Consider the following 27,857-nt stretch of genomic DNA (forward strand, 5'->3'; position numbering starts at 1 on the left):
TGGGCGTCCGATAACCTCACTCACACAATGAAACACAACGCAAGCGTTGTTTCACGTCGGTTTTCTATGAGGCCGTGGTACCACTCCGGTCGAGTCGGCCCATTCTTGCCAAAGCACTTTAAAATTACTTATTTCTTTTTCTCCATATCTTGTAACAAATAAATTCAAACTCTCAAATATGTAACTTAGTTTTATTCTAACCACATAAGACACTACAAATATCTCACACTGCCAAGCGATTTACCACCTTATTACACTCAGACTGAAGCCACAAGTAGCAACTGAATATGTATAAAATTTAACTGAATCTGAACCTACATGAGCGAAGCAACTAGGACCACATTCCTTTAACACTTACTATTTTTTTTTAAGATTTATTACTCATTTAATCAATGTCTAAGTTAAAATAGTATTCATTCATTTTATTCAACAACCTGTGAATATTCCACTGGACTATGGACCTTATCGAAAAAAGAGCAGTTTTCTTTAATCTCCATGCTTGGCAACTAGATTGGGGATTATAGTTTTAAAAGGTTCTGCTGTGAGTCTCTTATCATATCATCACATCAACAGCCTATAAGTAGCTAGGAGAAGGTTTGAGCATTAATCACCACGCTTGCTTAAATGGATTTGTCATAATCTCCAGGCTTGTTGAAGATGGCAGTTCAAAAGGATCTGATTTATCAAAAAACGCTGCTGCCCAGTCTCTATTGTAGTGCCTTAGTCGGGTGTACTGCACCCACGGCAAGAGTAGGGGTGGTGACAAAATATTATGTCTGCCTTGACGTGTGTAGCGTTAAATAGTGCAGACTTAATTAATAACTTACAGGTTAAGTATTGGAATACTCAGCTTGGCACTACTTGGCACAACTTGGCTCAAGTTGACGCAACTTGGCTCGACTTGGCGGGTTGAATTGGCGCGCAATTGAAGTTGGAATAGGCCAAGTAGAAAATGTGAAATGAATTAATGGAAGGGAAAAGTTGTTTGTTATTTCTTCAAGTGTTTGTGGGGTAAGCATAGTTGTCTTTATTTAGGTGATATTTAATGATGTTGAAGTTTTTACTGCCTCTTTGGTCGAGTGGTCGCAAGTGCAACTGCCGGGCAAAAGGTCTTGGGTTCGAGCAAAAGTATTACTGTGTTTTTTTCGGTTTTTCGAAAATACATATGTCTGTAGTAGCACGGAGTCTGAAATTGGCATTTCATGCCGAAATATGCACTTCTTCCTAACATCATCAGCCTATAAGTGACTACTGCTGACCAAAGGTAACGAAAAAATCACATTGGTCATTCGTAGGCTTCAATTGGTAGGCCCGCAACCTCCACGACAATAATTATTATTTTATTCGAAAAACCGACAATACTATTCGTTTAGAAATATGTATATAGATAGACAAAACCATATACTAAATAAACATAGCAATAGCATACACATAACAAATACTAACATAAACCATATATTTATTGCAGTGTCAACGAAAAATCTGCCAGCCAAGTAGTACCTTGGAATATGAAATAAAATATAGGAGATATCATCTAACGCTATATATTTGCCCCCCGGCGGCGTTTCCCCGCCTTTTGGGCGAACGTTTGTAAATACAAATATAAACCTTTATCTGTCTGTCTATACACGGGTAACATATCAAGTTATACGAAACCAGTATAAACTGACCGTCGAATGTACCTCTCATTGTATGAACAATGAGAGGTCAGGATACAATGGTATTATTAGCTTCATCTATGTACACACGGTTTCATATGAAGCTAAGCAATGCCAGTATAAACTTACCTTCGAATGTGAGGAAAGATTATATGAAGCGAAGTCATGATAAACTGGATTTATCTAGCTTTCTTTATGTACACAGGGTTTCACATGAAGCTATGCAGAACTAGTATAAACTGACCGTCGAATCTACGGAGAGATCATACAAAGCGAGGTCATCATAAACTGGTTACGTATAGCCTTGTGTATGTGAATAAAAATTATGCTGACTGACTTGTAGTAGTGATATTTTATTTATTTTTCTGTGTTGTAGTATATATAATTTAAGATGTTTTGATGATTGTAGGTTAGTGATTCTTTCTTGTCGTGGTGATCCGAAGGTTAAAGAGGTCTGCTTCTCATGCATGAGGGTGCGGAATTGAAGCCTACCAATGATCAATGTGATTTTTTCGAGTTAAACTAACTAAAACGAGAAACTCACTAAAACTAAAATGTGCGAGAAACTAAATAAAACGCCGTGACGTTGCATATATGTATATATTCTTTGTTTACAGATATTGTTTACCTATAACATAAATAAGTCAATAAATAATTAATATACCTCTCCCTGTCTCCCATGGGGGTAGGTAGAGACAATGAAATGCCAATTGCTACGAATCCTACATACCTACCTCTTTCGTTTCATCAACAGTCATCAGTCTTTTCATGCATGCTTGTCGGATAAAGGTTTTTTTGAAATTTTCAATAATTAACATAAAGAAGTACCTAATGTATTCATTCCAGATTGCCTTTAAAGTCCCGGGTCGGTCGGAAAGTATTTTTAATTGCTCAGGAAAGCATAGAATCTTGAACTGTATATTTCATAACGGATCACACAAAAACGTATAAATCAAAAAAAGAAATATTTAAAAACTTTAAATCCCCCAGTGGCGCTAACAAAGCAGCAACTATAACTAACTGAGCAAGCAGAGCATCTTTCCGATCGTACCAAGTTCTAAAGTCGAGCATCTTTCGTATCGTACCGGGCATTTTTTTTTTATTTTAATTTGAAAGTTGGTGTAGAAAGTTTTAACAATGAACAACCGCGGGGTAGGCAGAGAACTCGTACAATTACTACTAATAACGCCGGCTTCACCCCTGACCTGGGTTGGCCCAGTTAACTTAATATTATTTTATCCGATCTACGTGATTATTTTTGAAGTTATTGCTTGGAAAAGTTAAATTATTACATTTTTGACTGTCATGGAGGTCCAGAGGTTTTAGACGCTCACTTCTCATGCCTCATGCATGCTCTGCGTGCGTTTGAAACCTGCCAACGGCAAGTACCAATGTGACTTTTTCCCAGTTATATGTACTTTCTACAATTTGACTGCACGGTTAGTACGGTGGCTGGGCAACCAACTGCTGTATATTATGTAGCGGGTTCACTTCCTGCACGAAACATCTCCTGCGTGTGTGTGTTCTTGTGTGATCCACAAATTGTTGTTTGTATGTAAACGCATCCACAACGGAGAAAATCCTAATGTGGGGCAAAGTTAATTTATTTAAAAAAAAACTTTTGGCCTACATCCTAAATCTTCTCGTGAAACCTAGGACCAACTTCATTGCATTTAGAGTTACAAAACACTAGGCCAAAGAGTTTATTTTACTAGTTTTTACTATAAAAAAAATGCATTTAAATACTACGTTAACATACCGTAGTTACTCGTGAAAGTGGCTCCATTACCCGATTATTGATACTTTGACTTCGCAAATTGAGTTACTTTCAGTATTAAAAATGTTGATAATTGTATTAAACTCTGCCAGGAAAGTTATATTCGTTATTCATATTAAAAAATGAAGAGGTAAAGGAGAAAATATGAGAGGAGAAAAAAAATAAGTACTGGCTATTACATAACGGTTGTTATTGTGAGAAATAAAGAAAGAGAAAAAGAGAAACATTTATTTTACACACAAATCCATGTAGATATAACACTTTTTTTTTAAATGGGAACTGCCTTTAATTTTCTTTACCGCCTCCATATGTATTTTTAAGTCAGTTAATACCCCTAAAACCTTTTCATAAGTCTGAAAAATACTATGCTGAAAACCGCATCAAAATCGGTTCTGCAAATCGCGAGATAATCGGGCACAAACATACATAAAATATAGAGGTCAAACTGATAACCTCCTTTTTTTGAAGTTGGTTAAAAATCATGATCACAATCAATTAGTACCTACTGTTTCACTAATCAGTTTATGTGTTAATTAAAAATCTATTTATCCTGTATTCTGTAACTAATTAGTACATATGATGATAACATAATTATTTATTTTATTTATACGTATATGTGTATTTTTAGCCGTGATAACTTAATATGATTAAATAATAGTTTATTATGTAAAAAATATAGAACCGCACAGTTTGTTTAGTTCGTATACGTTGCTCATTAATAAGAGTCCCGTGGTGACTTGAAACTAGTAGTTTTATTCACGTGTGGACGTATTTATTTCAGTTAAAGTTAAATTCTAATGGCTTCACAATTAGTGCGGTAACTGGGCAACTGGCTGCCGTGCAACGTGTAACGGGTTCGATTCCCGCACGGAGCAACTCTTTGTGTGATCCACAAATTGTTGTTTCGGGTCTGGGTGTCATGTGTATGTGAACTTGTATGTTGGTAAATGCATCCACGACACAGGAGAAAATCCTAGCGTGGGACAAGGTTTAAAAAAAAAAGAAAAAATATGACAGAAAGTTTACACAAAAATATCAATTAAAACCAACACAAAAACTCAGAGACAGGAAAACTTCCACATTTATAAGACAAGTGGGCTAGAATAAAGCAATGGAAGGTTCCTAAGAGTTTCTTCTGGACCCTCGAAACTTTGCGCCCCTCTCAACCACACTTCAGCGCAGGATTCATCCCATATTCATGGCAAAAGTTTTATTTTAAAAGCACAGATGGGCCTTACGTAAGAATGCCGAAACCGATCCTACTTTATTACAATTTCCCTCCTCAATATATCATTGGGATACCTTATAAAAATAATTTACTGAACTACCGAGGAAAGCAATCAAAAATATTCGCGAAAAATCCGCAAACTTCGGTGAGGTGTAGACCAGGGATGGTGAACCATTGGCGGGCTTGCCATTGATGACACGCAACACAAAATTTTGGGCACGTCATTGATTACAAAATTTGTGATATGCCAGTCGTTATTCTCAGATATGAATAACATTAAATATTCAGGTACACAAATGACTCCAGTTCAGCATGAATTTTGATTAACGAACTAACATTTTTTTTATGCATTGCCCCACACTAGGATTTTCTCCTGTGTCGTGGATGCGTTTACAAACATATAAGTTCACATGCAAATGACACCCAGACCCGAAACAACAATTTGTGGATTACACAAAGAGTTGCTCCGTGCGGGAATCGAACCCGCTACACGTTGCACGGCAGCCAGTTGCCCAGCCACCGCGCCAACTGTGCAATCTATTTTAAAGGCACATATTATCTTTTAAAGGCACACGTAGCACCGTAAAAAACATTTCCTTAAAAAAATTGCACGATGTTTCTTAAAGGTTCACTATCTCTGGTGTAGACAGTCATTGGGCATTTCGACTGACACTCCTGAGGTGGCCGATCTTACACGAAGTCCCCCGAACTTTGCCGAAGTAACGACGAACTTTGATCGTTTTATTCCGTTGTCTAAGTTTTGAGTGTGTGTGTAAAGTTTTTTCATTAGAATACAATATTTCGTTCGCTATTTTTTTACTTTTTTTGTTCCCCAACTGTTGGTTGTAAAAAGAGATTTGTGAATTTGAGTGTTGAAAATTGGTTTAAGCCGCGGTTTGTGGCAGTTAGTTCAAGTTTTATGCGTGGGGATGATTGATTTACATTCGCACTCTCGTTTCATAGAAGTTTCATCCTTATAGACACGTAATAAATATATTGTTGGAAGAAAATTTGAGTGTTTTAAGAACTAAAACGCTACACAGACTTGACAGAGACAAGGCAGCAGCGCTCTCTGATAAACCTGAACTTTTTGATTAGCAATCTCAAACCTACATGCAAAGCGAAGATTTTTTTTAATGATTTATATCGGTAAACGATTTGACGGATAACCTGATGGTAAGCAATCGCCGCCGCCCATAAACACCCGAAAGACGGTACAAGTGTGTTGCCGGCCTTTTGGCGGTTAGGAATTTAAGGGTTGTTGAGAAATCGGGCATTGGGAAGATTCGGAGGTACTACCCTTCCGTAATCTTTCCAATCTCGGGTAACCTTACTCACACAACGAAACACAACGCAAGCGTTGTTTCACGTCAGTTTTCCATGAAGCCGTAGTATCAAGTCGGCCCATTCGAAGGATGACTCTCGCATACTTAACGATGGCTAAGCAGACCCATAATCCAGCTGTGTGCTTATCCCTTTTTTAAACAACATAAAAAATAGTACGATCGTAAATATAACAATAAAAAATTGTCAAATAATTCCCAGAAGCCACAGCACACAACAATACAGTGAAGCAATGCCGGCAGATATCCTTATTACGTACTCTTTGTGATATGTCGATGACCCACTTCGAAACGCCCGTCGCCGCTCAATACAAAATGGATAATTGCACGGAATTGTTGATCTACTGGTATTTCTTTACTAGATACTCGTAGCTATAGTCGGCTTTGCCTGTGTAAAAGGGATTAAAATGTGTTGGAATTGATATTATGTAATTATAATGTATTTTTATGTAATATGAACGTACCTATGCCATGTCAATTTGTTAAGTAGAAACACAAATGGTAAATTAACTAAAAATCACGGTTTATTCACCTAAATTAATGGCTCTAATAGTTTCGAGTCACAGAGGGACTTAATTTACGTAAGCAAACCGTGATTTTTAGTAAATTTAGTATGTCTCACGATAGTTATTTCCTTTAATAACTCCTTATATAACTCGGGCAAGGAGTCTCGGGTTGGATTACTGAGTCGGGCGTTTCGGTTTTTCGAAAATTTCTTGGTAATAGCACGGAGTCTGGAATTGTGCCCAGTATGTGGACACAAACCCGAGACCCCTTGCCCATATATAAGGAGTTATTGAAGAAAAATTAAGAAGTTGTATCACCAGATATTTTTATAATACCTATTATGAGACTATACAAGTATACATACTAAATTACCTAAAAAAATACGGTTTTTTCACGTAAATTAATGGAGAAAACCTCTACTAGTTTCGAGTCACAGAGGAACTCTACATTATGAGTAGCGTCCCGCATCCTAGTTTTAGTTAACCTGGTATTTTGTTCTTATTTGCAGATATGTAATGTCTATATTTACGAGTATGTCAGGGTGATGAAATTATATTGAAATTATTTCTGTTTGGCACCTGGCAGCGTTCGTCTCTGTTACATCTAAATGTTTTGATTGCCAGAATATGTCTGAAGATGAATGATACGCATTCCGATACAAGACACTCTATTTGTCTACTGTGTATTACGTATATGTTGTGATATTTATTGTATGTTTTTGTGTTAAGTTCGGATATAATAATTATCGGACGTATTTGGTTCCACTCCTAAACTTTGATTCGTTGTCTAAGTATTTCTTGCATAACAAAATAAAAAATACGTGTCTAATATTTTTGTATTACCTAACTGACGGACTGAATAGATTTTTAATTTTCATACCCCGTCATCATTCCTATTTTAATTTCCCATATAAGGCCAATTCTTTTACCAACATAAAACTAGTTATTATAAAAAAATCTACGAAAAAAAAAACAATAATTCAACAAATTAATCACCAAATTCCCACCTCACATCTCATAATCGACATCCATAGCTCATCAAAAACAAACCTTAACACTTTTAAAATAAGGTTAGTGTCACATTGACAAGTGAAATGAAGGCAAAATGTTCCTGGGGGACTACTCGCGATCCCCGGAAATTCAGACGATACCTTATATGTATAATACCCGAGGGATGTAACGCTATTTTATTAATAAAATCGAGATCGAAGTTTTCAAGGTAGCGAAGGGAAAGAGCTCTTACTTAGGAATGCTCACAAATGTACGAGTCGTATGATATGATAACTACCTGGCTTTTGGTTTTATGTTTTTTTGTGTTTAAATCTAGGTATAAGGCCGCTAAGCTAAGTTAATTTGTGTTTTCATCAATCTATGAGTGATACATAACAGTAGAAGTAAGGGGATAGTTTAGGTGTTATGTTAAGGGCTAAGTAATTTTTAGTCCAAGTGACTGGTTTCGCGGGTGGTTGGTGGAAACACTCTTACTGTCTAAAAACCACCCCGTTCCTACTCAGAGACATTTAATCGAATACTTATACTGTTCCTTCCGTAAAACAATTACGAAGTCCGCAGCTGGGCTAAGGGTATACCATTAAATGACTCTGAGTACGGCGGTTAAGTAACTAATTGTAAGAATGATGGTTGCAAGAGCTGATTTTATGGAACATAGCACTAACTAATCCCTGATATTGATTATAAAAATCGAACTGGATTTCAAACCTAAATTTTATTCTTGGGTTTAATATCGTATTCGAAAGAATGTTACTGCGGTTGTTGCAATGGCTGGGCAACTGCCTGCCGCGCAACGACTAGCAGTTTCGATTTCCACACGGAGCAACTCTTTGTATGATCCACAAACTGTTGCTTCGGGTCTGGATGTCATATCAGAAATTGTATGTTTGTAAACGCACCTACGACATAAGAGAAAATCTTAGTGTGGGGTAACGTTAAAAAAATATGTATAATACTACTATTATATACTAGTTTATAAGACTATCACCACAATAACTCAAGAGTTCACATTAAAAGGGAATTACAGACCAACAGAAATAAGCAACAACTCCGAAACCTAAATGACTCGTAATATTCCATAATAAAGTTGACTTCGAGTTGTTTCTCAAGATAATAGCAATTATAGTTATAATGCGAACGACGCCGGTATTGTAAGTAGTTCATTAATACCACGTAATCCGGGCAGTAGCGAAGTTAAATTAATGTTGTTAATCTTCGGGTAGGAATGACCTGCTTACTGTCTACATAGCCATTTTGTTGGTACGATAGTATCTTATTTTTATTTCAATTTTATATTATTTTTATGGTATAAGCCAAGTAATTCAAATCGGCAGTTATACAAAATGAGTTTAAAGTTATTAGTTACTAGCTACTCCCGCGAGATTTTCGATGTTTTATAGCCTATCAGTCAGCCTTTTAGTCTTTCTTGATAAATGCACTATCCATCACAAAAAGTATTATTAAAATCGGACCCTTACTTTCGAAGATAAACGCGTGAAACATACTAACTCCTCAACTTTAAGATTTAAAGTAAAGGGTTCGCAAACTATGATTGTGTGAAATGGTCTCGGGATCGATAATCGAAAAATGAGATGAGTATTATTGAGTAGTTTCCTATTTTAAGAAATAATAGTACATAGACTGGAATTATGCTCGGTCTAATGGCGAAAACCTATCCTTTATTTAAAGCTAATGGTTATCCTATGAACGCACTAATCTCTGTGAAAATATCTGTATATTTCCCTAGAAAAATACTAGTATAGAGGTAAGACCTTTAGTTTAAATTTCGTACTGCACTTATATTTAATAATGTATACTTGTGACCTTTTTTATTATTTTATCATTCATAACCACCAACAACCACAAGCGATTATTTATCTACCAAACAAAGTATACCGATCTACATAACCCATATGGGGTTTAAAAAACTTGGCTAAACAGCCCCTAAAGTGCGATTAACGCGGATGACCTATTTAGGGGCTGGGCTCAACCCTGTAACAAATCGCAGGGTCACTACCAAGCTTAGGGAATTACTCGGGATCAATGGACGTCGTGTATCAATCGCTTAATTTCTATGGTTTCGCTTACACAGCTTGATTTTTTTTTTGGCGATCTCATTGGTTGGTTTTTGTGGTAGTTAGATGTGGTGACTGTTCTTTTCATCTTAATGTTTTTAATGGCGAATTAATGTTTTTTTTTTTATCAAACACCTAAACGATCAGACGTATCACCTGATGGCAAGCAATGGACACTTGAAACACCAGAGGCGTTACAAGTGCGTTGCCGGCCTTTTGGGGTTAAGAATTTAAGGGTTATTGGGGAATCGGAGATTGTGAAGATTGGAAAGGGGAGTAATTGAGACTCCTACCTATGGCTGAAAATGTCAAAATCGAATAGAAATAGCTTCAATACATACAGTATAAAACAAAGTCGCTTTGACGGTCCCTTTGTATGCCAAAACTACGCAACGGATTTTGATGCGGTTTTTTTTATAGATAAAGTGATTCAAGAGGAAAGTTTATATGTATAATACTTTAAAATATATCACCATTGCACCAGTGTGAAGCTGGAGCGAGTCGCTAATTTTTTAATAATTTCAAAATATACATATATTTCTAAACAGCATATTGAGTACTTCATTATAAAAACTCTTTCTATCACAACACAGATATAACTTACACATCATTATCGTATTTCAACATACTTTTTTTAAAAACCCAATAAATAACAAATACTCTAAAACACAACAATAGACATCTGCTTAGCCCTATTTTAGCTTCCATATGCAACATTTACCAGTCACAAACCGTCACAAATAGTCGTAAAATGTCAAAACAAACTAGGTCGATGTATACTGAACCCTTAGTATGAGTTTCAACATTTTCGTTAAAACCAATAACATAACATGAGTACTCTAAAACACAACGATCGACACTCTGCTTAGTCCTATTTTAGCTTCCATATGCAACATTTAGCAGTCACAAACCGTCCGAAGGGATAGGCAGTAAAATGTCACAAATAGGTCGACGTAATGCCACTGTGTACACCCACTTTGGTGGTGAGCCTATTGCCATATACCGGGCACATTTCCAGACTCCGTGCTATCACTCTCAAAGTCAAAACCAAAGTAAAGCCCAGTATTTACTTCGCCCGACCCGGGAATCGAACCAGAAAGACACCCTTGAACGTCAATGCAAAAATAATATTTTTTTTTTTTGAGATATTGATTGAGATAGGCGATTGACCGACAGACAGACGTTATTTATTAATAAATAACGTTTGTCTGTCAGTCCTCTAGTTGCTCTATTTGCTCGTTCCAAAGTGTAAATTCCTATGGAGAAGAACGAGCAAGAAACTCCATAGGTTACTCTTTTCCAATCAGATTCACAATACAATTCTTGGTTACATTGTTTCGATTGCTTCAACTATGTGAGAACAATGTAACACTAATATTCAGTCAAAGTGATAGAAAAAGAAAATAACCTTGAGGACAACAAAATTCTGATTCTTTCTGCGCTGAACGCGTTTCGATTTCGTTAATCGTAAAATAAACTCGAACTAAGCCCTCTGAATGGTTGTAAAAAACGTAAATATCCATTATCATACGTAAACGCTCTATTTCATTCACATAAAACGTATAGTTGATGTGTTGTATCGTGGTTCGATTCCCTTAAGTGAAACACACCTGTTATTAGAGTAAAAAATAGATAGATCTGTACTACTTTTAAAGTAGATATACACTGTAATCTTTGCTCAACTCGGGCGTCGACCCCAGGATGTTTGCAAATCTTGAAATCATACCACAGTAATGCAGATTGTTTTGTTGAGATGAAAACTATAGCTTATTTTTTTAATATAAAATGACTGGTGAGGCGGGAGAGTGTCAGACTCTTACTGACTAAAAACTACCCCGTTCTTAATCCTGCTTTGAGTCGGAGTATTTTCAATATATTTGAAAATATATCTTGATGCTTAAAACGTTAGTTTGAAGGGTGGATAACACTACATAATAATAAAAAAACCTAAAAACTATTACATTATGACAAAACTGCATCAAATTTTTTTATCGCCTCCATTTTTAAGTACGGTAATATGTTTAAAACCATTTTTAAAGTCTGAAAAATACTATGCTGAAAACCGCATTAAAATCAGTCCAGCTATACGCGGGATATTCGCGCACATACATACAAGTCAAACCTGACAACCAAATTTTTTTTTTAAATCTGTTAAAACAATCTAAAAACGTAACCAACAACATTCTTAGCATAAAGAAAAACTATATATAACTTTAAACATACAAAAGTAATGTTCTTAAATAGAAAGAAATATAAAGACTTCAGAGCAGATTTAGAAAAACACACTATGTTTTCATTCTTAATTACAGAACTGTTGTCTTTGACTCAGATTAAAAAAAAGAAATGCAGCTTACACTATCTCCATTTAAAAACCGACTTTACGCTTTACAGTTTACGTTTTAATATTGTTTAATGTTTATCTTGTGTTTAAGAAATCTTCTTGTGTTAAAATTATTTTTTGCTTTCGCTAAGTAGCGTTTAGGGCAAGTTAAATGTCTGTCAATTTTATTATATTCAACTAATTATTGCCTATGACTTTGTCCGCGTAGAATAATGACTTCTGACAGAATTTGGGATTCTGATTTTTCTTTATAAAAGTCCCGTCAAAATCGGTCTAGCCATTTCAGACATAAGCCAGAACACACAGTAAAAAATTGTAAATAATATTATTTTGGTGTATGATTCGTACACATAATTATTCATAATTTTGCATATAGTAAAAAGCAGTTTTTTACCTACAAACAGACACTCCAATTTTATTTATTAGGGTAAGCAGATGTTCTGAAATTCAATAAAACTGTAACCTGACAATATAATTAGGTACTCAAAAGACTCTAGGTTTAGAAACTAGCGCCCTCTAACCACAAACACAAGAACTAATACAGTTCTTATGGTCAACATTAAAAAATATATTTTCTAAATACAGCTGATCAGTTTCATTTGTACTGGAATTTAAATCTAAACACACCTCAATAAAGTTCATTATCCTATTCACTATTTTCATGAATGGAATTTAAATAACAAACGTAGAACGTGAAGCACCGTGTTCTATTCCTGAGTCGGGTAAAAATAGAATGAAGGATAATTATTGATATGGTACGCAGTATATATGTATTACGTGATGTAACCAATTGAAATACATATAGTTCTTCGTTTCTCAATTTTTTCAGTGAAATAGCAACGTTACGCCTTTTATCCCCGAAGGGGTAGGCAGAGGTGCACATTACGACACGTAATGTATTGTGGTTCAATGTACACCCACTTTACACCATTTGTTTTATGAGTCCCATGCAATAGGAGGTGAGCCTATTGCCATATACTAGGCACAATTCCAGACTCCGTGCTACTACTGAAAAAAAAATCCGAGAAAATCCCTGTATTTGCCCAACTAGGAAATCGAACCCGTGTCCTCTTGTCCGGTAGTCAACAAACGAGGCAGTCTTTACAATGACTTTTTTTTAATTAATATAAATTCAGTACAAAGGCGATATCTACCGATTGGCTACTGATCCACATATACGACTCAAAAGCATACAATTCAGTATAACAATAGCTGCTGTCTCTGTTTTAAATCAATCTTTATTTTTATACCAGAATACTAAATTATTATAGTGTGGGAGAGCCATGCTTCGGCACCAATCTGCCGGATACCACGGCCTCATAGAAAACCGACGTGAAATAACGCTTGCGTTGTGTGAGTGAGGTTACCGGAGGCCCAATTACCCTTCAGCCCAATCTTCCTAATCCCCGATTCCCCAACAACCCTTAAATTCCTAACCCCAAAAGACCGGCAACGCACTTGTAACGCCTCTGGTGTTTCAAGTGTCCATGGGCGGCGGCGATTGCTTACCATCAGGTGATCCGTCTACCCGTTTACCGGATTATACTACAAAAAATAAAATAATAACTTGGTAAACTGTTCTTTATATTTATATCGAACCAATAGTTGGTGTGGCAAAATCTACGTTGCTGTATTTTCGGAATTTCCAATTCGAACCACATCGTACTGATTGCCAAAGCACGCTTTATTTATTAAATGTAAATCTTAAATGTAAACATGTGTTAATGATGTAAATAAAGAAACAATAACGTTACATTTACGCAATCAATAATGTGAAAGTTTGTTTGTTTGCATGTTTGGAGGTTTGTCCGTCAATCACGGTGAAACTACTGAACGGATTTTGATGAAATTTGGTATACAGACAGGGTATGAGCTGACTTGGGTGATAAGATACTTTTTATCCCACGGGAACGCGGGTGAAGCCGCTGACAGAAGCTGGTAAATATTATTTGTTTTAAGATTGGTTTGTACATACATACATACATATCGTCACGCCTTTAATCCCCGAAGGGGTAGGCAGAGGTGCACATTATGGCACGTAATGCCACTGTTTACACCCACTTTTCACAATTTATGTTGTAAGTCCCATGTGGTGAGCCTATTGCCATATACCGGGCACATTTCCAGACTCCGTGCTACTACTGAGAAATTTTCGAAAAACCGAAAAAAGCCCAGTAATACTTTAGCCCGGCCCGGGAATCGAACCCGAGACCCCTTGCCCGGCAGTCGCACTTGCAACCACTCGGCCAACGAGGCAGTCTTTTTGGTTTGTACATTAGAAAAATACGAGACGAATGCCGTTTACATAGTATCGGCTAAGTATACATCTACGACCACCCTTACTCTTACCGCGGGTATCGTAAGAGCTAATTAAGAGACTACACATTTAAGGTAAGCGTCCACAGGCCCGCATCGTACGCATCGTACGCATTCCGTATGACGTCATCGGTACGCATCGCATGTAGGCATTGTCGATGATACGGTCCGTACGATGCGGATCAGTCCACGCAGTTGTATGAGCTAACAAAGAGACTATACATTTAAAAGGAATTGAGCAACAGCGCTACCTGATAGACAGAACTCTTTAAACTGTTAACTCCAAGGGCCTATCAAGCGTTATTATGGAAAATTCTCTTATGTAGAAGAACTTCAAAGCCCAATAGTAGTCAAGAACCGCTGATGGATGAGAAGCATGACAAGATACTTCATGCTATAATCAACCTCATTCATTAAATTATAGAGTTCAAAGCTCTTTGAAAGCACTTACTAATTACTAGACAATGAATTGACACATCAAATAAATTACATATCATTTAACAGTACCCTACCAATCAAATTCCTAGAAGTATAACTTAGTCTTTAATTTAAAGCAATTTCTACTTTACTCACTTCTCAGTAAGGCTTATTTTCTATATGTCAATGACGTGCTTTCACCGGAATTGAACCCGGGAAATGAACTTATATCGATACGTGTTTTTTCCATGAAATGTGGAAATGTGATTTATTGGAATCGTGTGGCTGTCTGTCTGTCGTCTGGCATGGGGTTTCCCAGATTAACTTGTATAAAAATAACACCTTTAAAGCATACATAATATATGCCATAGTATAAGTCACTATACTGTATTGAAAATGGTAACATTAAAAAACGCAATATTTATTTTACTCGACCTAATATCGGTCTTCTTAGTTAAATTCATTTAAATTATATTATTCAATTAACGTAATTTGTGTTATAAGTCCCATGTAACAGGAGGTGCGCCTATTACTATATACTGGGCACAATTCTAAACTCCGTGCTACTACTGAAAAATTTTCGAATAACCCAAAAAAGCCCAGCAGCACTTTGCCCGACCCGGGAATCGAACCTTAGACCCCATGTCCGGCAGTAGCACTTGCGACCACGAAACCAATGAGGCAGTCAGTTTTTAAACTAAAACTACATAAAATTCTTAGAAAACTTAGCTTTACTAGAAATACCTGTATTACGTTTCTGCTGTCTATCATTAGACTTCTTTTTTATCTAGGCTACTAATTTTATACTACAATACAAAAACGCTTTATGCAGACCATAACAAAAGACGTAATATAAACTAAAAGTGTGATAAAGAGTTTTATTACTACTTTAATAGTAAAAATTTTGTTATTTGAAAACTTAAAAACACAACTCTATCACTTAACCCAGGGATAGACTCAGATCAAACAACATAAAGAGATCTCAAAAACACCAAAAAGAGATCCAAAAAATTAACAAAGATCCCCACCAACTACAAAGAATATAACATAAGTGGGAACATTCATTTTAATTGTCCCTAATTTATGCGTTAGCACGCACTTTTCTGAAAACCACGGCTCGGGCTAATATATGCACTTTAGACAGGACTTGGAATTATCACGCCATGCATAAAGACCGCAAAATTTAAGGAATTACGCCGCAAATAGTGAACGCAAACAGCTTTTAATGGTTTAACAAAGCGTTCGTGGGATAAAGTAAAATTATTCTCGCCATACTCTCGTCGCTATCATTTTTTCTTTGAGTAAACGTTCTTTTTTTGATCTAATGGTTTGATGTTTAAATAGTTGAATTGTTATTTTTTTTCTATTTAAAACTTTGTGTTAGTAGCACTCATACCTACTTACAAGACATTGTATTAGTTTTAACGGGTTAGCGATATATTAAAGAAGGACCAAATTAAAAGTACTTTTAACCGACGAGCATGCATAATGAAAATACTGATGACTGTTCTTCAACAGTTGTTGACATCTGTTCATGAATTGCTACGATTCTTCACACCCCTTTCGCTTGATGAAGCGAGCAAGCAATTGGCGTTCCATTGTCTCTGTCTACCCCCAAAGGAGACAGGTGTGAGGTTACGTATGTACGTATGAATTAGCAACTAGTAAGAAAGACCTACGGAGTTGCAGAAGACTAAACACTATGAAGGTTACTTTCTATCAAGTGACAATTTAACAAAAAAAATATATTTTCATTTTTCGTTGGTCGAGTGGTCGCAATTACGATTGCTGGTCAAAGGGTCTAGGGTTCGATTCCCGTATCGAGCAAAGTATTAATGGGTTTTTTTCGAAAATTTATCGAATTGTGTCCGACGTCTGAAGTTGGTGAGTAAGTATTACTTGCGACTTACAACGTATTGTGAAAAGTGGGTATACATTGTACAGTGGCATTACGTACCATAACGTGTACCTCTGCCTACCACTTCGAGGATAAAAGGCATGACGACGAAATAATTTCTACACAAATAATCTTAAAACTATTACCAATAACAAGGTTCTTACGTATAAAACAAAAGGAATGTGTTTCAAAGCTAATAGAGGGCGCTGTCCAACAGGCTACCAAGGGACCATGGAGCTCAAGCTGATTTAAACCCCGACTGCTTAATCTCCCTCCTTCCCTCTCCGGAGGACCATACCTCAGAGAGTAGCACGTGCTTACTGATTTAAAGGATTTATTCCTAGATTTAAGAAGGTGTAGTAGGTAAGTAATATTGTATTGTTTTTGTGTTGTGGGAGTAATTTGTTTGTTTTTTTTTTATTGGTTGTGCACAAAATTATCAACACGCTATTTATGCTTTGGCTACTTTAGAGGGCCTTGGAAGTCAGATTAATGTAAAAAATGTAATATACAAGATATTTTTACAGTATTGTTAAAGTATATTTAAAAAACACTTGACATATAACGGATGACAGAAGTCGCACGTAGACATTCTTCAAGTAAATCAACGTAAAACGTCATAAATCCTACATCGCACATGTGACCTTTACTATCTGTTCCCTAAAGTTCTTCTAATTTTAATAAAAGTTATAATAGACAAAGGTGAGATAAACATTTGGTAAATAATAATAAAAACTAGTCTCCTTTATTTATAGTTAAGTATTCTAAAAATTTATTGTCATGCGGGGGCGGCAATAAATTTTTGGCCCGCATACTTGTCTTTTACAAAACGATTGACGAATGAAAACTCATTAGTAAAGAACACTATCACTATTTTAATTGCTATTTTAAAACAAACCGCTGCACGGTTGGCGCAAGGCTTGGACTACCGGCTGCTGTACTACGTATCGCAAATTCTGAATGCAGTTCCAGGCTCCGTGCTACTACTGAGAAAATTTCGAAAAACCGAAAAAAACCCAGCAACAATTTGCCCGACACGGGAATCGAACCCGAGACCCCTTGCCTGACAGTCGCAATTACGACCACTCGACCAACGAGGCACTCATGATGATCAACTTGAATTAATATCCAATCCAACATCATAATTGATGATGACATAATAACACTTTAACCGACTAGGCATAAAACAGTCAAACTCACATCCACAGTCTATATAAGTTTAATAAAAACATACACGTTCCGTTCACAACTCCACATTTCGTGTTGTCCTACCGTTTCGCAATTACACTGTGGTCCGCGTTGCATCGCCTGTTGCTTCTGCTAAAGAGAAGTCGTTGTGTTAACGTTACCGTGAATTACCCAGGTATTATATTGTTGCTGTTAGTCCGGAAATTTAACGTAATGTTCACTTTTTTAAGCTTTACCTACAAGAAATGTTATATTATGTTTTGTCTACCATTCATTAAGTTTGTGTTCATGGAACAAGATTTTCTCTGAAATTAATGAAATACGTAGAAATTATGTATGTTTCGCTTTTTAATCCTTCAATGCCTATACATAAGTAAAGCAGAGGTACAAATGTTCACGATATTTGTTATGAGACTTATGTACGAGAAGGTGAGTCCATTGCCATATCATTGCCACAAACCCAATAGTCTCTAAATAAATACATTTTCGAAAAATAATCAGTCGTTGGTACTTTCATCGACATTTTTTTAAGGCGAGAAAATCATCGAATGTTTTCTGCCGCCTTGGGCGAGGCGAGAGGGAGTGTCAGACTCTTACTGACTAAAAACCACCCGTTCCCACTCCTGCTTTTCGAGCCGGAGCCCCAGTAACCCGCTAGGCAGTCCGCAGATCACTTTATACCACTACTGCCACTTGCAACCACTATCCCAAAGAGGTAGAATAAGGCAAATGAAATGGAATCTTATTCAGCATAGTCTTAAAGACCACAATTTAGTTAATGGTACAATTGGCCCAATCTCTCCTAGTCTCGATCCGGAATTACTGCACGCTAATATGTTCCGTTTTAGTTCCAACCAGGGCTCACGTAACTGACTCGAGTGTTTCGGTTAAATTAACTATTTTGTAGCTACTGACTTGTTCGGTCTTGGGGAGGTATTGTTTATAGATGTTCAATTCTTGGTTCAGATAATATTCAAAATTTTCTGACCCAATTAAATATTATGTTTTATGGAGGCTCATATTCATGAGCAGCATTCGCGACACATGACACCTTTTTTATGGAATAAGCCGGTAAACGAGCAGACGGGTCACCTAATGGTAAGCAATCGCCGCCGCCCATGGACACTTGAAACACCAAAAGCGTAACAAGAGCGTTATTGGCCTTTTGGTGGTTAGGAATTTAAGGATTGTTGGAGAATCAGGGATTGGGAAGATTGTAAAATTGTGCTTACATTAGTCAAACATTAAACGAAAATACAGAATTACTTACGAAGTAAAACATATAAATGAGCGACGAGCTCAGCTTAATAACAAATAAAAAATCAAGACATTTTTTCATTGAGCAAGCGCTATGATTAATGCTCACACGCACACCTTCTCCATGTTAGAAGAAGCCTTTGTTCAGCGGTGGTCACTCATAGGCTGATGATGTGAATAGATGATGTGATGTATTTCTTTGTTTAAAAGTTATTTTCACAAGTAGCTGACCCGGCAAACTTCGTTCCACCTCAAACATTATTTTGCCACCTTTTAAAATTTCCCTGGACTTCTAAAAATAATGTAAGACCAAAGTTAGCCAAATCGGTCCAGCGGTTCTCGAGTTTTAGCGAATTAACGAACAGCAATTGATTTATATATATATAGATAACATTAGTATAGCACTTTCTACCAATCAATCATTGACATATTATACTACACTCCGACAGCTTAAAACAGACTATTCCCACATACCTGACCATTTCGTTTAAATTAACTACAAAGGTAACCGGTCACCGCTCACTGGTCACACTCCCTGTATGATGGAGTCCCTGATGGAGCTACCGACTGCCGACGCAAGATGGCTTCCTTGAAATCCGATCAGGCAAGCAATTGGAACTTTGATTGAGTATGTGAAATGGTATATATTATTGAGGGTGTTGTACTAGGAAAAGGTAAAGGTATATAAAGCTATATGGAATGTATAGAAGTAATCTTGACTGCCTCGTTGGTCGAGTGGTCGCAAGTGCGACTGCCTAACAAGAGGGTTCAATTCCCGGGTCGGGCAAAGTATTATTGGGTTTTTTTCGGATTTTCGAAAATTTCTCGGTAGTAGCACGGAGTCTGGAATTGTGTCCAGGATATGGCAATAGGCTCACCCCCTATTACATTGGACTTATAACACAAAATGGTGAAAAGTGGGTGTACAATATATTGCGACATTATGTGTCGTAATGTGCATCAGCACCTCTGCCTACCCCTTCGGGGATAAAAGGCGTGACGTTGTAAGTATTCTTGAGTCTTTGACTGCCAATACAAAACTATTGAAGGCAATTCCTTCGCTAACGTCGGACACCGATGACCACCACGGCGTTCAATGTGTTAATACGATAGTTTTAAGAGTCCCGATGTAACTTGAAACTGGTAGAGATTTGCTCTATTCGTTCACATAAGCATTAAATTAATATAATTATCTCATTATTGTTATTACACAACTCGTTAGTCGAGTCGCAAGTGCGACTGCCGGGTTCGATTCCCGGGTTGGGCATAGTACTGCTGGGCTTTTTCCGGTTTTTCACAAAGTGTGGGATTATCCAGTATATGGCAGGCTCACCCCCTATTACATAGGATCTTAACATACATAGTGAAAAGTTGATATCCATTGTACAGTGCCTACCCTTTCAGAGACATAAAGCGTGACAACACAAAAAAGAACTAAACTTGTTATTGGCAACATATTGGAATATGAAACTTAAACAAATCGATACAAAACTATTGGCACACATCCTATATGTTTATAGGCTATCATATTATTTGATTGACCTGGAAATTGAACCTACAAACTCGCAATTGCACGCCCAAACACTACAAAACACAGCACTTTAAAATGCGAGTAATAATTCACATACCATCCCATTCATTCCAGTTACTGAAATCCATTGTACTATTTACCTCTATAAGCTTTAAAAATATATTTTTACAACACAATAAATTGTACAGCGACAAAAAATAACTATCTGTCACAGAGACTCACAAACAAACACACAGACAGACAAACAGACGGACAAATGTTTCATCAAATTAATTCAGTATAAATGCATATTTTAATAATTTTTCACACCGTTCCCCCTAACCGGTGTTATGTTCGTGGAAAAAACTGTAAATATTCATGAAAAACCGTTTTAAAATGTCCGGGTTTTCGTCGAAATAGAATCTACATTTGGAGATTTTATAAAAAAAGGAAGAATGCTATAAAAAATGTATTTCACGCCCGTTTTACCTGAAGGGAAAATAGATTTGTTTTGCCTGCATATAATGAGAGCTCGCTTCGTCTTATTGTACCTGCCATCTTGTATTCCCATTTAAATGTAATATGCATTCATTTTCATAACTTAACACTCACTTATTGTTCTTATATTCTGTATAACATGCATGTTATTGTTGGGTCAGGCAAAGTATTATTGTGTCTTTCGTATTCAAAATTCTCACTAACTACCGCACTCAAAGTAATTTAATGATTACTTAAACTATTCCTAAACTGTCTTAAGTAGTGACTGGGTTAAGTAACCAGTAAATGACTCTGATTACGGCAGTAAGAAAATGAACTCTGCAATTGAATTTATGACAATTTTATCTTTTATCATGGGTATATGTATAGTTTATTAGTGGCCGGTCCCAGCTTCGCACGGGTGGTCATTTATTTTTTAGGCTTTACTTATAAATATACTATATAATAGTCTCTATCAATCAGTGAAAATGTAGCATTTAAATGGGGAATTATTTTTCAAAATAGGTCACGTCATTTTTGAGACAATTATTGACAAACTTACATACAAATCTTTCCTTTTACGAGTATGTGTGAAAGTTCCTAATCAGGTTGTTGGGGGTTAGGAACATTGAGAAGTGGGTATTTGAGCTTCTGGTAACCTCTCTCACACCACGAAACACAATGCAAGCGTTGTTTCACGTCGGTTTTCTATAAAGCCGTGGTATCACTCCGGTCGAGCCGACCCATTCGTGTCGAAGCATGGCTCTCACACTCCCACACACTCTAAAGTACCCTAGGTAACCAAATATGTCCTAGGACATCTAAATGAACATATAGAGGACCACTCTACAAGTGTTATGAACTGTACCGACGACGTATAATAAAAAAAGATTTCCCTAAGGAAATCAGAATATTGGGAGGTATACTGAAACGCTGAAAGCTCGTAAAATGCTACCTTAGATACTACTGAGGATCTAAGTTTGCTCTATTTCAGGCTGAAATTTTGTCTCTTTGAAGGCTCAGGTAGGACCAACAGTTATTCTATTTGTTGATGGTTTTGATGGGTAAAGTAAAATTAGTTATTTTAAAGAAGAAAATCCTCTTTTTACATAAAAAGTAACCTATATACAAAAGTTATATTAGTCCTTTATGTGCAGACAGATATTAGAAAATAAAACATCATCAGCCGATAAATGGCCACTGCTGACCAAAGACCTCTTCTCACACGAAGAAGGTTTGAGCATTAATCACCACACTTGCTCAATGCGGGTTGGCGATTTCAAACTTATAATCAGAAATTATAACCGAGGCTGCGGATAACGTAACAGGTTACCGGGGCTCCGGCTCAAAGCAGGAGAAGGAACGGAGTTGTTTTTAGTCAGTAAGAGTCTGACACTCCCTCCCGTCTCACCCAAGGCGGGAGAAGTCATTGGATGATTTTCCCCTCTCAAAAAAAAAAGGTTTCCTCACGATGTTTTCCTTCACTGTATGTCAGTGGTATCTAAACAATCTTAGAAACTACATAGAACCACGACCTATACACACACATACACAACTAAAATATTTATGTAAATAAATAAATATATATATATATAAACAGATATTATAGTAAAGTATCCATATAACGTGGGTCATGTAAACAAGTTACAGCATGTTACACATTATGTAACCACTCTCGCTACATCGTACATAGTATGTATTATACTACATATGTACTTAAATTACTCACATACAAATAATATTTTCACGTTACAAGCAAAGAATGTATTGTTATGGGCGTGTTATTAATTTGGTCGCTGCTTTTACAGGGCCGGATTTGTGGGTTACTGGTACGGTTGGAGCTTCGTGAATATTTTTTATAGTATAATCCTATAAACAGTAAGCAATCGTCGTCTATAGTCTGTTGTCTATGGACACCCGAAACACCAGAGGCGTTACAAGTACGTTTGGGGCTTTGGGATTAGGAATTTAAGGGTGGTTGGGCAATCGGCGATTTGGAAGATTGGGCAAATAAATAACTACAGTAACGTTTCAAACTAACAGAACTATGTGACATTAACTCCTAAAGAGATATAAAATAAATATTTAAGAAATAGGTTACAAAATAACACGTTTACACGTCGACGTCTAAAAACTAGATAAGGCCGGAATATTATGTTACCATTGAATTTACCACTCTTTCCCTTCCATCATTTTCAAAAATATTATTATAGGTAAAATAGCATTCCATTAATAAAGCCGAAATCCAAATACTTTTAAATTCTCAGTCCGTCTCTGTTCATGGGACATATTTGTGAGTATAAATTACGTTTCTAATTTCCCCATAACGTTAGTATTCAAGTGTGAATGTGACTTTTAGAACAAATAGCTTCTATTATTAATAGTACTAGTCTCTATGCTAATAGTATTAATAATAAGAACGACATCAGAGGATTATCAGTTGAATTAATTTTATTACTTAGGCGTTAATAAATATAGCTTATAGCTACATATTATTTTCTTTAAGTAAACGTAATAGGAGTTGAGGAAAATTGATATTATGTAGTCAAGGAATACTAGAATAAGTCTAGACTAAGAATGCTATACCAGGGGATTCGGGTTCGATTCTCGGATCGAGCAAAAGTATTACTGGGCATTTTTCGAAAATATTCAGTAGTAGCGCGGTGTTTAGAATTGTGTCCAGTATATGGCAATAGATTCACCCCCTACTACATGAGACTTACAACGCTAATGGTGAAAACTGAGTGAACATTGTACAGTAGCATTACGTGCCGTAAATGTGCACTTCTGTCTACCGCTTCGGGGATAAAAGGCGTGGCGATACAGTAAGAAATATTAATTTGTCTAACTAATTACCTATGGGAAAATGGTATACGATTTCATCTAAACCTACATACATACTCATTGCAAAATAAACCTTGCAACTAATATGTATTAAGCACATATCCCTTAAAATATGTTTTCTTCCACTCCTTAACACATACATATTAAAACTTAAGCCAGCCAATCCTTTAAACTTAAAACCATAACTAAAGATAAGTGGCTCCTTGCCAGTGTCCCAGAAAGATTTCAAATGAGATAAAGTAAGTGGTGCTCAAATATTAAGCGCTCAATGGACAGACGGACGGAGAGACTCAGTATTTTATATTTGATTAGAATAAATGGTTGGACTAAGGACTTGCTTATATTTAATGCAACTAGCGATGTCCTGTGGCTTCTGTCGTCTGTTTTATTCAATGTAGTAGTGATATTATTGTCTAATGTATTTTGCAGTAGGTGAAGTTTTGGAAATAAAGTCGGAAATGTGACTAGTAGGAAGTATTTTTGTAACCTTTCTGTAAGCCTAACCTTTATTTTGAAATAAATCAACAATAACAAATTATTTATTCATAGTTATAATTATAATGTTACTTGTTATTATATGATTTTTATGGAATAAGTAGCAAACGAGACAGGACACCTGATAGTATGTGATCAGCGCCGCCCATGGACACCCGCAACACCAAAGGAGTTACATGTGCGTTGCCACATTTTAAAAAGGAATACACTCCTTTCTGTTGGTTTGAAGGTCGTATCGTTTTTAATCAGAGAACTGAATTGTATTATAATTTAGTGTTGCGCTAGAATTTTCTTTACAATTTTTACACTTTCCAGCATTAGCAAGAAAGTGACTCTACATTTCGAAAAAAAACTAATACTATTTATAAATCATTTTTAAAACTATAGTAATTACTAATAACTCTTTTTATCAATAAAATCATCAACTCAATCACAGTTTTTAATAGAAATTAACAAATATCGATGACCAGTAACAAATTATTCCATAATTTACTTTTACCATTAACGCATACACGGGGTGGTTTAAAAATATGTGACCTATATTTGAATCACAGGCATGCATCAAAGAGCCTTGAAACCATTGGCTTTTCTGTCTGGCTGTCTACCCATAAAGTGATCCTAAAGTGCTCAGGGACTCTAGTAGCTGAGAAATGACCCAGTTTTCATGTAAAGTCAATTTTGCCATACCCCTTTTATTTTTTAACTGGAGTAATTGTTTAATTATGAAGTAGGAATTAAGTCATGTGTTTTATATTATTTTACCTAAAATAAAATATGAAAGATTAATTTGTACATCCACAAAAAACTTATTCTGTATTAGTTTTATTCTTATTTTTCGTAATTTTACGCAAATTATTATTCATGTCACGATAAAAATAATTAATTATATGTGTATGAGTTTTCCGCAAAGTATGAAAAACGAAAAACAAATGCCATCAAACTCTCTCTAATGAAACTTTCTAAAATAATTTCTCCCCCAGAAAAGTAAAATGACCATAATAATTTTAATATCAACGAGTCACTTATTACAAAATAAAGGACTTCGTATTTAACGTAGTATCTACAATATTTTACCCTACACATAACAACTTAAACCTTTTAACCCACTGCTCTCAAAACGACAAAAATATGTGTCAAATGACAAACTAAGAAATTAAACTCTACCCATCCATCATAAAGCAATCGTGAAGATATATTTTAAAAACCGTAATAAAGAGAATAACACATCAAATTACAGACTTAAATTCTTAAGAATAGAGATCATTTTTCTTTTTCAAAATACGCAATTTCATTACGCTTTGTACGGAGATAAAATAAAAATTCCTTGCGAAAAAAGTACAATAAGGCATGTCTTGCCACAACTGCTATAATTATTTATTTTTATAATCTTATTTATATTTATTATTATTTTCTTATTTATATTTATAAATTAAGGTCATGTTCATTTCAAATGAATAGAATAAAAAACAAATAAACCTATTTTTGTTTTATCACAGAATAATTATATTTTATCGTTTTTATTTTATAACATCGTAATATTTTTTTATTGTCATCATAAATAACGTTAATTGCAAAGTAATAAAATTTGCACACAATAAACCTATTGCGATTTTTTATCAAAACCATTTTTTTTATAAAAACCTAAGTGTAAGAAGACTGTTTTAATTTAAAAAATATATGTCACTAAAAACAATGTTCTATATATCTAAAACATAGCCCAATAACTCGAATTTCGAAGGTAAATCGCGAAGAGAAATACACCTCAACTCTGCAAATAACAAAAGGTCTATTTTATAAAAACGTAACAGCCTTTCTGAGTCCTATCCAGAATTATTTACGATAGTAGTACAAGGGACCCTTGTGCCAGAATATTGCGAAGGTCGCGCGATCCTGTGTAATCCACGAAATTGTTATCTTACGAACAAATTTTCTAATACTCACTCGTTGTACTGAGGAAATAATGCAACACTGTATCACTTTCACTCAACACTTCACACAGAACTTTGCACTATATTTTTTATTTATTTTCTATGAGACACGATGCACGCGAGGCGGCGCTGCGACCGACGACCGCATCTAACGACGGCGCCAAAACGACTGACCATTCGGGATGCATGGGTTGCTAGTGTGCGTAAAGAAAACTGCCGGGGAAAATCGGGGTGAACGGGAAAATGTCGGGGAGATGAAATCACTATAATCGTCACGCCTTTAATCCCCGAAGGTGTAGGCAGAGGTGCACATTATGGCACGTAAATAAATAACAATTTGAAAGCACTACATTATATTGTTAAAAGTCTAATACTTTTGTCATGATAACTCTTTGCCGTGAGTGTCATAACAGACTACATATTCAGTAGAGACCTGGCAACAGTGCTCTTTAATAAACCTTGATATTTTCAATTTTTATCTCCAACTAGTTAGCCAAACGTGGAGATTAAAAAAAACTCCTTTTTTGTAAAGAAGACCCATAGTCTAGCAGTGGACTGATTTTTAATGACTATTTTATAAGTGCTCTATCGCCAACACATTGAGCAAGCGTGGTGATTAATGCTCAAACCTTCTCTGTGGGAGAAGAGGCTTTTGGTCAGCAGTGGCTACTTTATAGGCTGTTGATGATTGTGATGATGAAGATGAAGAAGTGCTGTATTGGAAATTAAATTGTTTACGTGATTTTAAAATGCAGTGTTGAGTGGCATTGCGTGACTATAATTATGTGAATCGATGACGTGTTGCAACTTCTAATTATCGTCTAAAGTCAATGAGAATCGGACAATTATACTTAAATAACAACATTGTTATATTCTATAGAGGAAAACACTAAGAAATCTAATCACTAAAAGTAGTATACTTATGATTGAGATAGTGAAAGATGTCTTATTAATGTTTGTATAAGGTTCTTTTTTATATAATTCTGTTTTATCATATTTTGATCCTTGAATAAATAATAGAATTAAGAACTGCTACCTGTTTATTATATGACATATCTTTTATAAATACTATCTGTTCTACGGATTTGGAAACTATTGTAAATCATTTTAATTACATCAAATGTTACCTTGAAATATTCATGAACGTCATCAAAATATTAATGATAACAATAGGAACGAATTAATTAGTTATGTGTAGAATAAATTAATTAGTTATGATCACAGAAGATTACGCTTTTTTTATTCTATTCAGAGGTAAACAGAGTTGTGGGACATAGATATTAAATAAGCACTCATCTCTTTTATGAGTTTAAACTTGGATACAGTTCCTAACTCCAGAACTATTTGAAAATTAACACCCAATAATACTTAACGCAACTCGAAGAACAACCCTTAACTCATTATTAACCACTCACACTTACAATTAAACCCACAAACCAAAAACAAAACACAACTCGACACAAAAAGACAAAAAAAATACGACCAACAAAATCAAGGTCACGGGAAAATCAATACGAAACACAATCTCCCTTGTTTGGGGGTAATTTGTGTGCGCTGGTATCCCCACGCTGAGAAAATGGCGGGAAGTG

At 35.8% G+C, this 27,857-nt stretch overlaps 1 protein-coding gene across 1 annotated transcript in view; it reads right to left on the bottom strand.

Annotated features, from left to right (window-relative positions):
- Positions 1 to 26,440, bottom strand: part of LOC118270235 (alpha-2Db adrenergic receptor) — a 432,810-nt gene extending 406,370 nt beyond the window's left edge. Inside the window, exon 1 of the mRNA XM_035585689.2 lies at positions 26,282 to 26,440. The gene's annotated coding sequence lies outside the window, so the exon portion shown is untranslated. The remainder of the gene's footprint in view (positions 1 to 26,281) is intronic.
- Positions 26,441 to 27,857: the final 1,417 nt, after the last annotated feature.

The sequence above is a fragment of the Spodoptera frugiperda genome, chromosome 13, assembly GCF_023101765.2.
Source record: "Spodoptera frugiperda isolate SF20-4 chromosome 13, AGI-APGP_CSIRO_Sfru_2.0, whole genome shotgun sequence".
NCBI lineage: Eukaryota > Metazoa > Arthropoda > Insecta > Lepidoptera > Noctuidae > Spodoptera > Spodoptera frugiperda.